The sequence below is a fragment of the Schistocerca americana genome, chromosome 6 (genome assembly GCF_021461395.2).
Source record: "Schistocerca americana isolate TAMUIC-IGC-003095 chromosome 6, iqSchAmer2.1, whole genome shotgun sequence".
Classification (NCBI taxonomy): Eukaryota; Metazoa; Arthropoda; class Insecta; order Orthoptera; family Acrididae; genus Schistocerca; species Schistocerca americana.
The window spans coordinates 79,214,015-79,226,155 of NC_060124.1; the positions used below are offsets into that span (position 1 = coordinate 79,214,015).

Genomic DNA, 12,141 nt, shown 5'->3' on the forward strand with positions numbered 1-12,141 from the left:
CCAGGTCGACGGGCACGTACACCTTCCGCCGACCACTGGCGACAACATCGATGTACTGTGGAGACCTCACGCCCCATGTGTTGAGCAATTCGGCGGTACGTCCACCCGGCCTCCCGCATGCCCACTATACGCCCTCGCTCAAAGTCCGTCAACTGCACATACGGTTCACGTCCACGCTGTCGCGGCATGCTACCAGTGTTAAAGACTGCGATGGAGCTCCGTATGCCACGGCAAACTGGCTGACACTGACGGCGGCGGTGCACAAATGCTGCGCAGCTAGCGCCATTCGACGGCCAACACCGCGGTTCCTGGTGTGTCCGCTGTGCCGTGTGTGTGATCATTGCTTGTACAGCCCTCTCGCAGTGTCCGGAGCAAGTATGGTGGGTCTGACACACCGGTGTCAATGTGTTCTTTTTTCCATTTCCAGGAGTGTATTTTGTGTAATTATTGACAGAATTAAAAAATACATAAAGTGCAGTAACAATCCACTCATTAACAGGTATTGTCCTACATTAAAAGTTTAACACAATAAGACAAGCTGCTTGAAGGTCTCTCAGGCATGCAGCCAGGTTGACTGGTCATTGTAGAACGAATTTTCGACTGCGTAACATGCCATCATCATCTACGAACACACAATAAGACAAGTATTACAGTTAGAAACTGTGTGTGTCTTGAGGCACGTAACTGACGGGGCACACACAACATTGACTAAATTAGTCCAAAATTTTAGAATACGAGAACAGTTAACTCCCATTATCTGAATAAAGTTTATCCGTAATCCATTTTATTTGAACAGATTTTTCAGATTTTTGCGGCTCGCATTGGTATTGTCCGACGAATTGCGCAGCTACGCTTTTGGCTAGCTAGACTGACATTTGACAAGTTTAAATGTCTGCATCTGGAGCCACGCATTTGCTGGTGTTTTTTGACAATCTACTGCTAATCAGTGCACTGGCGCGTGTCAGAAGTCAGAGTGTCATCAATTCATGCGTGTGTAGGTTGAAGTTTTAGCGTGTTTGTTGTTCGTATTATGTAGTTTTATGTCATTGCTATCTATTGAAACTCCTTGTTAGTGCAGTATGTTCAGTATTGCTCTATGCAGCGTGACTTAGGCCTGTTGAAATCGACAATGAGAGTGTGGCGCCGAACACTTTCCACCTGTTGTCGGTACATCAGAGAAAGCTGAGCACTTAACAATTTAACAGTGAACATACAACCCACTGTTGTGTTATGACATGGGCTTGTTTAGTAGAGGGGATAGATGTATCGAATGTTTTCATTCTTTTTTTTAACAGTGAACATACAACCCACTGTTGTGTTCTGACATGGGCTTGTTTAGTAGAGGGGATAGATGTATCGAATGTTTTCATTCGATGGCTGCCACAGCCAGGTTTCAAAAGTCAAAAGCTTTGTCTAGTGCATCTCAAGTGTTGTCCAGTCGTGCATTTGTGTGTTTTCGATTTAACATTTTGTGCTTGCTCTACATGCTTTAAAATGTCCTGAGATAAAAGTGACCAAAAACCAAAAAAGAATTAGTCAAATGTCAGTAAAAAAACGCTGAACGTGACTATAGGCGCGTAACGAAAAAAGAATGTGATCTCGTTGGAACAAAAGCTTCGTGTTTTGCAGAGAATAGGTGCTGCTGAGCCACTCGCAAAAGTTGCTGTGGGTTTGAACATTGGTAGGTGTATGGTTACTGATTGGAAGACAAATCGATCAGAAAAAAATATTTGTTTCATACAAGCATCAGGCAATGCAATGAAATCTCAGAAAACAATGAGAAAAGGTGCACATCCTCAGTTAGAAGAGGTCCTACTTTTGTGGCAAGAACAACCAAGAGCCAAAGGTGTGCCAGTTTCAGGTTCTCTACTTCATGAAAAAGTGAAGACTTTATGAGCTGATTGAAGGAAAGGAGCAAGACTTCCTCCGAAGTCATGGCTAGCTGGATCAGTTCAAGAAGCGGCATGGCATTCATGAAATTGCCATCAGGGGTGAATCATTATCTGGGGATGAAACCGCTATCACTGATTTTAAGAAGAAACTGCACACAATCATCGACAAAGGAGATTATACTGGCGATCAGCTTTACAACTGTGATGAAACTGGGTTGAATTACAAAATGTTGCCAACAAAAAGCAGCATCCGGACGTAAAAAAAAAAAGCCAAGAAAGAGTTACTGTCCTTGCATGCAGTAATGCCACTGGCAGTCATAAACTGCACCATACTTTAATTGGTAAATCCAAAAACCCAATGCATTTAGACGGTGACCAGCTGATAAACCTTTGCCAGTGTGGTACACGAATCATTCTAAGGCATGGATAAATGGTGCCATCTTCAAACAGTGGTTCCAGGCAGAGTTTGTTCCAGCTGTAGAAAAATACGTAGAGGAAAATGGACTTCCTCAAAAAGTGCTACTTCTTGTGGACAACGCTCCTTCTCACCCAGATGATCTACAAGAAGGGGATATCAAAGTTGTTTCTCCCACGAAATGTCACGTCTCCATGTCAACTGATGGACCAAGGTGTTCTTGAGGCAATGAAAAAACATTACAGACGCAAACTGCTGGAATACTTAATCAGTGCGATTGATGCTGAAGATCATCTTTTGCAAAGCTCTTAAAAAAATCAATGTTTAAGTGTCATTCATTGGATTGCTGAAGCTTGGAATCTAATTTCTCCAATTTCTCTTGTGAGGTCTTGGAAAAAACACTTAGATCATAAGGCAATTCATCAGTGGTTGGAAGGAGGAGGCAACACCGGAACTCAAGCTGACATGCCAGAAACAGATGAATATGACATAATTTTGATGAATTTACTGGAAATCTGCTGGGTTGTGAAGACGCGAACTTCGAAGACATTGAAGAGTGGATGGAAAAGGACTTTTTTGATTTGACTGAGGAAGAAATCATCCAAATTGTGATCAATCAGAAAGCATTGGAAGAATATGTATGATGACAAAGCAGAGAAAAAAGATTCCTCAGACAGTTGATTATGAAGTGATCCAAACCGCCCTGGAGTACATCAGCCAACAGAAGGCGGCAACTTATCACGAAATTGTTTGTTTCCAACATTGGAGATATATAGGTGCAACAAAAGTTTCTCAAGCCAAAAAACGAAAAAAACCTTACAGACTTTTTTACGAAACAATAAATAATAATGAAGCGTCCTAGAATGTCAACATCCATAAGTTAAGTGTTTTTTTACTTTAGAGTTTCTGTAGACGAACTTTTCATTCCTGGGAGTAATCTATAGATTTGTTTCATAATTTTGTCCGGTAGTTTATTTTCTATTCAAAAGAGTAGGTAATAAAATAAAAACCCCTGTTTTTTCCTGCTGCCAAATAAGGCTCATTTTTTCCTGTAAGAATGCAAAATAAACAGGCTTTGTTATTCAGCATTTAAAAACTTGAAGTTTTCAATCATAGTTTGGCACCTTTTTAACACAAGTCAATTTTTTCAGTCAAGAACATGCAGGCTTATTCACAACCATATCAATAATGTGCTACATACTGTACGTAAGTTTTAATATCCTATTTTGCGATATTGACACTATTTGGGGTGTTTCATGCGTGGGAACAGGGGGCTTCAGTTAACCCGAAACTTCTATTATCGGAACCGCCCCGCCACCCCAATCATTTAGGATAAATGGAAGTTTACTGTACTGTACTTTACACATAATTTCATACCTTTGCAAAACTCTCACCCGCCAACACACACACACACACACACACACACACACACACACAGAGAGAGAGAGAGAGAGAGAGAGAGAGAGAGAGAGAGAGAGAGAGAGAGAGAGAGGGGGGGGGGGAGGGGGGGGGGGATGGTAGCTTACTGCATCTTCACTGTTCACACAGTCAAATTTCAGTGGCTGGCAAGATATTTCAATTTAGTGTTTATTAACTACTGACTCTATTCACAACACAATTTGCAGGTAGTATCTGCAGATAACACAGATTGAACCTGCAAAATTATATCATTGTATGACCCATATTTCAGGAGGTATGATGTCATAAACAGTTGAGATGCATGAAAAACTAGCTTTTGCATAAAATGGGGTGCAAATTTCCCAAATTATATTCATCCAGTGCTTCATAATGGGAGCACTTTAGTGACTTCCAGTAAGCTTTATGCGTAATTTGAAAGCATTCCTAAACTTTTTCTTGCTTATATGCTTAAAGTCCACTATTTAACACATTAACTCATTTGTAAAGTAGACAGACATTTGAAACTCTTTTATATACGAGAGTTCAACTCTTTAAAGAATCAGGAATTTAGTGGTGGGCTTTGTTTGTGATATACTGGTAGCTGTTACCTTAAATCCTCGTCTGATGAAAGAATGCTACGGACCTCATGTGCCTGCTTGGGTATAAATGTATTCATGGTTACACTGCACTGACAATAGTTTCTTTGTCCAGCTTGAAGCCAATCTCTTTGTGCTTTTGTGTGGATTTGACATAGAGTGTACTTGTATGAAAAAGTGCACAAATATTGCTTAACGAACAGTTCTTAACACCAGTTTTGTGGAGACACTGATTAACAGAAGCTCAGAGACAAGGAGCACCATCAACTTGAAATTCCTCTACATAAAGAAAAATAATTTTGAAGTAAAGCTGAAGAAAATTTCTTATTTTTGATTTGAAGTTCATTGCTTAGATTTCTTCATTTACACTGAGAGCTGCTCCATTATGCTATGGGCCCAGCCGGTTTACTACAGTATGGACTGTTTCCTACGTTTCATGCAATTTTTGTAGCTGATTAGTGTTCTCCATAAAGTACCTAATTTTCCTTCATCTCAGTCTGAAAGCACAAAAGCAATCTCTTCTGTTACATATGTATTGTTAATCACTGCTAGCTTCATAGATATCTGCAACTAAACTCGACACATGACCATACATTATGTGGCGGAGGGAACTTGGGGTGCTCCCCACTTTCCTGTCCAAGACTTTAGTGCCATTCAGGAAGTAAGATTGTTGGAGAGCCTCAATGGGAGCTCAAATCTCTCTAATTTTACTCTTGTGGTGCATTTGCAAGATACATATAGGAGTAAGCAAAATGTTAGTTAACTCTTCACATAATTTTAACTTAAACCAGAACTCGATGCACATTGCTTTTCTTGTATCATTCACCCCTGGAGACGAACGGACATATCTGTGGTGCTTCCACACTTATTAAATGAAGCCGTGACAAAATGCACTACTGTTCTATGGACTGCAAAATATATTACAGCAGCCCGTCACATCTGAGATTGAGTGTCACAGAAAATGCACTTTTCTCTTTATTCTTCACTTCCAGTATTGCATTGAGAACATGGTTGGAATATTTATCTTTTTGGCAACTATGGTAAGATCATGAATTCCATCAGGATTCGTTACATCTCTGATCAGTTAATCGATGCTGTGTGGTGTGCAGATCTTGTTCGCAGTATGCAACTACTTGCTACTAGCACATTTCACATGTTACTCATTATTACAGCAATTAACTTTTTACTACAGGCTGGATTCTGTTCCATAATAGGGTACCTGTTCCGGTTATTATGAAATTAATTGCATGTGGTCTGTAAGTTGCCAGCCATTCACAATCAACGCTATCGTGATCCAAAGCTGTACTGAGGTGATCCTGTACCATTGTCAGGACAGCCTAATCTGTGCTGTAGCCCCCCCCCCCCCCCTCCCCCCATGCCCGTAAAACTGCGTTTCTGAATTTTTCTATTTAGATTAAACTATTTTTATAATTGAAAAATATTATTTAATTGAACTGTATTTAGGTAACATATTGCATAAATAAATTGGTTTTTGAGATCAGAAAGCAGGTGGCAGCATTAATCAGACAGACAAAGAGTAGACACATGAGAGATCAATATTAAATTATTGAAAATAACTTCAGGAAACATGACATGCATGTCTTTTACACAGTGTGCATCACATCACAGAATCGGTTTCAGAAATCATGACAGTAAACTCACTCCCTACTACTGTAGGGAGCAACTTCGATACTCCTCTGAGCTTCATAATTGCCAGAACCACTTTCCAAAATATCACAAGAAGACACCTGAGTGCACACACACACACACACACACACACACACACACACACACACACACACACACAGAGAGAGAAAGAGAGAGAGAGAGAGAGAGAGAGAGAGAGACTTCCAGCAGAGATGAAAGCTGCAAACAAATCTTGAGACTCAAAAACAGCAGCACATCTATGGAAGAGGCATCATTGTACCTAGAGATAAACACATGTGAGGAGCTAACACAAATCACCACAGATACTTGGCACACACAAAAACTGCCAGAAGATTGGAAGTACACATTCATCAACTTTCTACACAAGCAAGGAACAGGACAGACCTAAATAACTACAGAGGGATCCCTGTTCAAGTCACATGAGATTCTCAGCATGTTTAATTCAAAGAAGACAAGCACAGTGTGAACGTAATATCAGTGAATATGAAGTTAGGTTTTTACTAGGCTGCTCATGTGTAGAACACATCTTTCACCTAAAAACAATACTGAAATAATCAGGTGACCTGTAACAAAACACAAATTGTTGGGTAGAATGAGGTTCCAAAAAAATGATTTACCAAGTGACCTGAAGAAAGAAAAATAGACTATGGAGAGAGAATGAGAACCATATTGGAGATAAGGAAAACTAGTCTGAATGTACTGTGTGATCCAAGAGGGTCCACATACACTATTAATAATAATAATAATAATAATAATAATAATAATAATAATAGACAGATTGTGTTTGTTCTTCATTATCAGTAGTGAATACATTACTAATTAAAAGTGGAAGAAAAAGGGCCTAATTAAGAGCTGAGACAACATTCCTTTCAAGAATTATGTTTGCATTCTTCATTGAATTTCTTTGTTTTAAGCATAGAAAGCTCACTGCCATTGTGTGGTGTCCTATGGAGAAGGTGTTACTTCAATAGTTGGTTTCACACAAGTTACTGTAGGTCCTGGCAAAATCTATTTCTCTCTGCTATATTTGCCATGAAAATCAGCTGCACATTTTTCAAGATAAGGCAAAGAGCTTTTCTGTAATGTGTTTGCTGATGGGAAATTGGTCAGATGAAATGTTTTGATATATGTAAGTGGTTTCCCATAGCATTTCTTATTCTGTTGAATACTTTAAAGCTCTATAGCTGAAACAGTCTCGCTCAGTGCTCAATTGGCAAAAATTGTATTTCCTCAGTCAAGTAGCACATTAGCTTCAGCATCACCTTACCAACACAACTTGCGCCATAGGGTGGTGGGGTTTCGGGTTCCGCTGGATAGGTCAGGAGTCCACTACATGCAGCAAGCGGCTACACGGGTAGCAGGGGTTGTGTGGCGGGGACTGGGCGGTTTTTTTAGGTTAGATGGCCTCGGGCAAGTACAGAAAGGGCAACAGCCTCAAAGGGTGCGGGGCAAAGTCAGGACATGCGGGGACCAAGCAGCAATCGGTACTGTAATTGTAAACTGTCGAAGCTGCATTGGTAAAGTACCGGAACTTCAAGCACTGATAGAAAGCACCGAAGCTGAAATCGTTATAGGTACAGAAAGCTGGCTGAAGCCAGAGATAAATTCTGCTGAAATTTTTACAAAGGCACAGACTGTGTTTAGAAAGGATAGATTGCATGCAACCGGTGGTGGCGTGTTTGTCGCTGTTAGTAGTAGTTTATCCTGTAGTGAAGTAGAAGTGGATAGTTCCTGAGAATTAGTATGGGTGGAGGTTACACTCGACAACCGGGCTAGGTTAATAGTTGGCTCCTTTTACCGACCTCCCGACTCAGCAGCATTAGTGGCAGAACAACTGAGAGAAAATTTGGAATACATTTCACATAAATTTTCTCAGCGTGTTATAGTCTTAGGTGGAGATTTCAATTTACCAGATACAGACTGGGACACTCAGATGTTTAGGGCGGGTGGTAGAGACAGAGCATCGAGTGACATTATACTGAGTGCACTATCTGAAAATTACCTCGAACAATTAAACGGAGAACCGACTCGTGGAGATAACATCTTGGACCTACTGATAACAAACAGACCCGAACTTTTCGACTCTGTTAGTGCAGAACAGGGAATCAGTGATCATAAGGCCGTTGCAGCATCCCTGAATATGGAAGTTAATAGGAATATAAAAAAAGGAGGAAGGTTTATCTGTTTAGCAAGAGTAATAGAAGGCAGATTTCAGACTACCTAACAGATCAAAACGAACATTTCTGTTCCGACACTGACAATGTTGAGTGTTTATGGAAAAAGTTCAAGGCAATTGTAAAATACGTTTTAGACAGGTACGTGCTGAGTAAAACTGTGAGGGACGGGAAAAACCCACCGTGATTCAACAACAAAGATAGGAAACTACTGCGAAAGCAAAGAGAGCTTCACTCCAAGTTTAAACGCAGCCAAAACCTCTCAGACAAACAGAAGCTACACAGTGTCAAAGTTAGTGTAAGGAGGGCTATGCGTGAAGCGTTCAGTGAATTCGAAAGTAAAATTCTATGTACCGACTTGACAGAAAATCCTAGGAAGTTCTGGTCTTACGTTAAATCAGTAAGTGGCTTGAAACAGCATATCCAGACACTCTGGGATGATGATGGCATTGAAACAGAGGATGACACGCGTAAAGCTGAAATACCAAACACCTTTTTCCAAAGCTGTTTCACAGAGGAAGACCGCACTGCAGTTCCTTCTCTCAATCCTCGCAAAAACGAAAAAATGGCCGACATCGAAATAAGTGTCCAAGGAATAGAAAAGCAACTGGAATCACTCAGCAAAGGAAAGTCCACTGGACCTGATGGGATACCAATTCGATTCTACACAGAGTACGCAAAAGAACTTGCCCCCCCTCTAACAGTAGTGTACCGCAAGTCTCTAGAGGAGTGGAAGGTTGCAAATGATTGGAAAAGAGCACAGGTAGTCCCAGTCTTCAAGAAGGGTCGTCGAGCAGATGCGCAAAACTATAGACCTATATCTCTGACGTCGATCTGTTGTAGAATTTTAGAACATGTTTTTTGCCCACGTATCATGTCATTTTTGGAAACCCAGAATCTACTCTGTAGGAATCAACGTGGATTCCGGAAACAGCGATCGTGTGAGACCCAACTCGCTTTATTTGCTCATGAGACCCAGAAAATATTAGATACAGGCTCCCAGGTAGATGCTATTTTCCTTGACTTCCGGAAGGCATTCGATACAGTTCCGCACTGTCGCCTGATAAACAAAGTAAGAACCTACGGAATATCAGACCAGCTGTGTGGCTGGATTGAAGAGTTTTTAGCAAACAGAACACAGCATGTTGTTATCAATGGAGAGACGTCTACAGACATTAAGGTAACCTCTGGCGTGCCACAGGGGAGTGTTATGGGACCATTGCTTTTCACAATATATATAAATGACCTAGTAGATAGTGTCGGAAGTCCCATGCGGCTTTTCGCGGATGATGCTGTAGTATACAGACAAGTTGCAGCATTAGAAAATTGTAGTGAAATGCAGCAAGATCTGCAGCGGATAGGCACTTGGTGCAGGGAGTGGCAACTGATCCTTAACATAGATAAATGTAATGTATTGCGAATACATAGAAAGAAGGATCCTTTATTGTATGATTATATGATAGCGGAACAAACCCTGGTAGCAGTTACTTCTGTAAAATATCTGGGAGTATGCGTGTGGAACGATTTGAAGTGGAATGATCAGATAAAATTAATTGTTGGTAAGGCGGGTACCAGGTTGAGATTCATTGGGAGAGTCCTTAGAAAATGTAGTCAATCAACAAAGGAGGTGGCTTACAAAACACTTGTTCGACCTATACTTGAGTATTGCTCATCAGTGTGGGATCCGTACCAGATCGGGTTGACAGAGGAGATAGAGAAGATCCAAAGAAGAGCGGCGCGTTTCGTCACAGGGTTATTTGGTAACCGTGATAGCGTTACGGAGATGTTTAGCAAACTCAAGTGGCAGACTCTGCAAGAGAGGCGCTTTGCATCGCGGTGTAGCTTGCTCGCCAGGTTTCGAGAGGGTGCGTTTCTGGATGAGGTATCGAATATATTGCTTCCCCTACTTATACCTCCCGAGGAGATCACGAATGTAAAATTAGAGAGATTCGAGCACACACGGAGGCTTTCAGACACTCGTTCTTCCCGCGAACCATACGCGACTGGAACAGAAAAGGGAGGTAATGACAGTGGCACGTAAAGTGCCCTCCGCCACACACCGTTGGGTGGCTTGCAGAGTATAAATGTAGATGTAGATGTAGGCAATGCTGCAGCGAATTATTAGCAAGAACTTTCATTTTTGAATGTGAACATGCTGTGTAGGCAGCAGCTGTGTGAACCAGTCACACTGTTGCCACATAAGCGTAATTACCGACAGACAGCTGTTCGATAGTAGTCGTTTCTACATCGTGCTACATGGATGAAATGACATTGTAGAAATGACACTGACGGTAGCATGCAGATACAGTTGTCGTCTGAGGGAAAGGGTTCTTCTCGCAGGCAGAATACAGGAACACGAGGGATTGTAGAACTCGTGTACTTCTCCTTCCCGTGCCTTCATCCTTTGGGGCCTATCTCGCTATGCTCATGCCCTGTCTGGAAATTTTGCATAACAAGTTCATGTAAGTGTTGGTACTCAATATCCAAAAGGCCTGCTCAAAGTGCGTGACCCATAGGTTTGGTTTATAATGTTGCATATGTAGTTGCAGTTGCTCCACTGGCAATAAATTATCAGTTTCTTCGTGCATATCACATACAGATGGAATGGACAGACAATGATGCTCACTGATGCAAAAGGTCTAGCTTCAACACTACTCCTTCCAGATTCTATTTTCAATTGTGTCTCTTTCTTTCTTGTTGTATGCTGTGACGAAGTGTGTGTACATAATAGATTGAGGATGTATGTGACACTCAGAGATGCTGACGTCGCAGTGTTAGTGTATAATGGTTCTGGTTGTCGAAATATGTATGACTGTTTTCTGTTTCTCCGTGCACATTTTGTGATTAATACGGATTCCTTACACTATCACAAAGTCGCATCACTCTAGAAGCCTAAGAGGGACACATGCTGAGGGAGATTTATAATTTGGTTACTTCATCCCAGTGGTGTGGTGGAGTCTAAACCGTGATGGCAACACACAGTGTGGCAGGTTTATATCCCTGCACAATGAGCTAGCAAATTGATTGAATGCTCTACCTCTTGCTCCGAGTAGCACAAGCATTAGCTCTAATGAGCATTTCTTTCGGCGGCGGGTTGTGGGGGGGGGGCTTCGTTCCATCATCCCAGGACACATCGGGCTTCTGGATTGCAGCAAGTAAACCTATTATAAAAACATTAAAAATTGTGCCCATTCCAGTTAAACAGTTTAATATGGTGTTTTTTTATGTCTCTAGTCATTAGCTGCCAACTTTCTAAACCTCCATTTCGAGAATTTTAGATCAGAACTTCATATTGCTCATATTAGATATGATGGGTGGGAGGCAGTCCCCACCCCCTGGGCTGTGTAAATTGCCACAAGCACCTCTCTTTAATTGTATTAGGCTATCGCTTGGAGTCCAGTGACTCGTCTTCATAGTCCGTTCAGCTTCAAATATCTAGTTTCGTCCAAGATTATTCTGGGATGCCACTGAGGTGTTTCCATGAGCAGTTGTTACACTGTTCCCCTGTATTAAGAACAACCGTCCTCATTTGCTTATTGTTTCGTGGGTGCATTTTCCTTTCTTCTACTTAGTTACTGCATTACAAAAGACAATTTTAATGTTCACTCTGGATAACAACATCTGTTGTCCATTGCTTTGGACCCTGTGTCTGCAAGTACTGAAATAGACATGACAGCAGCAGTATTAAACAGGTAATAAAATGCACACGTGTTACTTTAGTACATTTGGCAGTATGATTTTTGCATGTCACATTTCATACAATTTCTAATGTAGTGTTTGATGTTTTTCTTAACAGAAGACTACTTCTCAACAGGTTGGCAAGTGTAGCTGCAAAAGATGTTCTTGCCGGTTTAAGTTTCTTGTGTGAAATTAATTTTTGGAAATTAAACTGTGATCATATTTTATTGCAGTATATTTTAAAGAAGGAATATGAATTTTTTCTGCAATTCATTGTCATTTGGCATCTGTGACTAAATCAGTTGATGAGCAGAATATAA

The 12,141-nt window shown here is 41.0% G+C and overlaps 1 protein-coding gene across 2 annotated transcripts in view; it reads left to right on the forward strand.

The window, feature by feature from the left end:
* Window positions 1–12,141, forward strand: part of LOC124619359 (DDB1- and CUL4-associated factor 8-like) — a 117,445-nt gene that overhangs the window by 56,164 nt on the left and 49,140 nt on the right. The gene's annotated exons all lie outside the window — the stretch shown is intronic.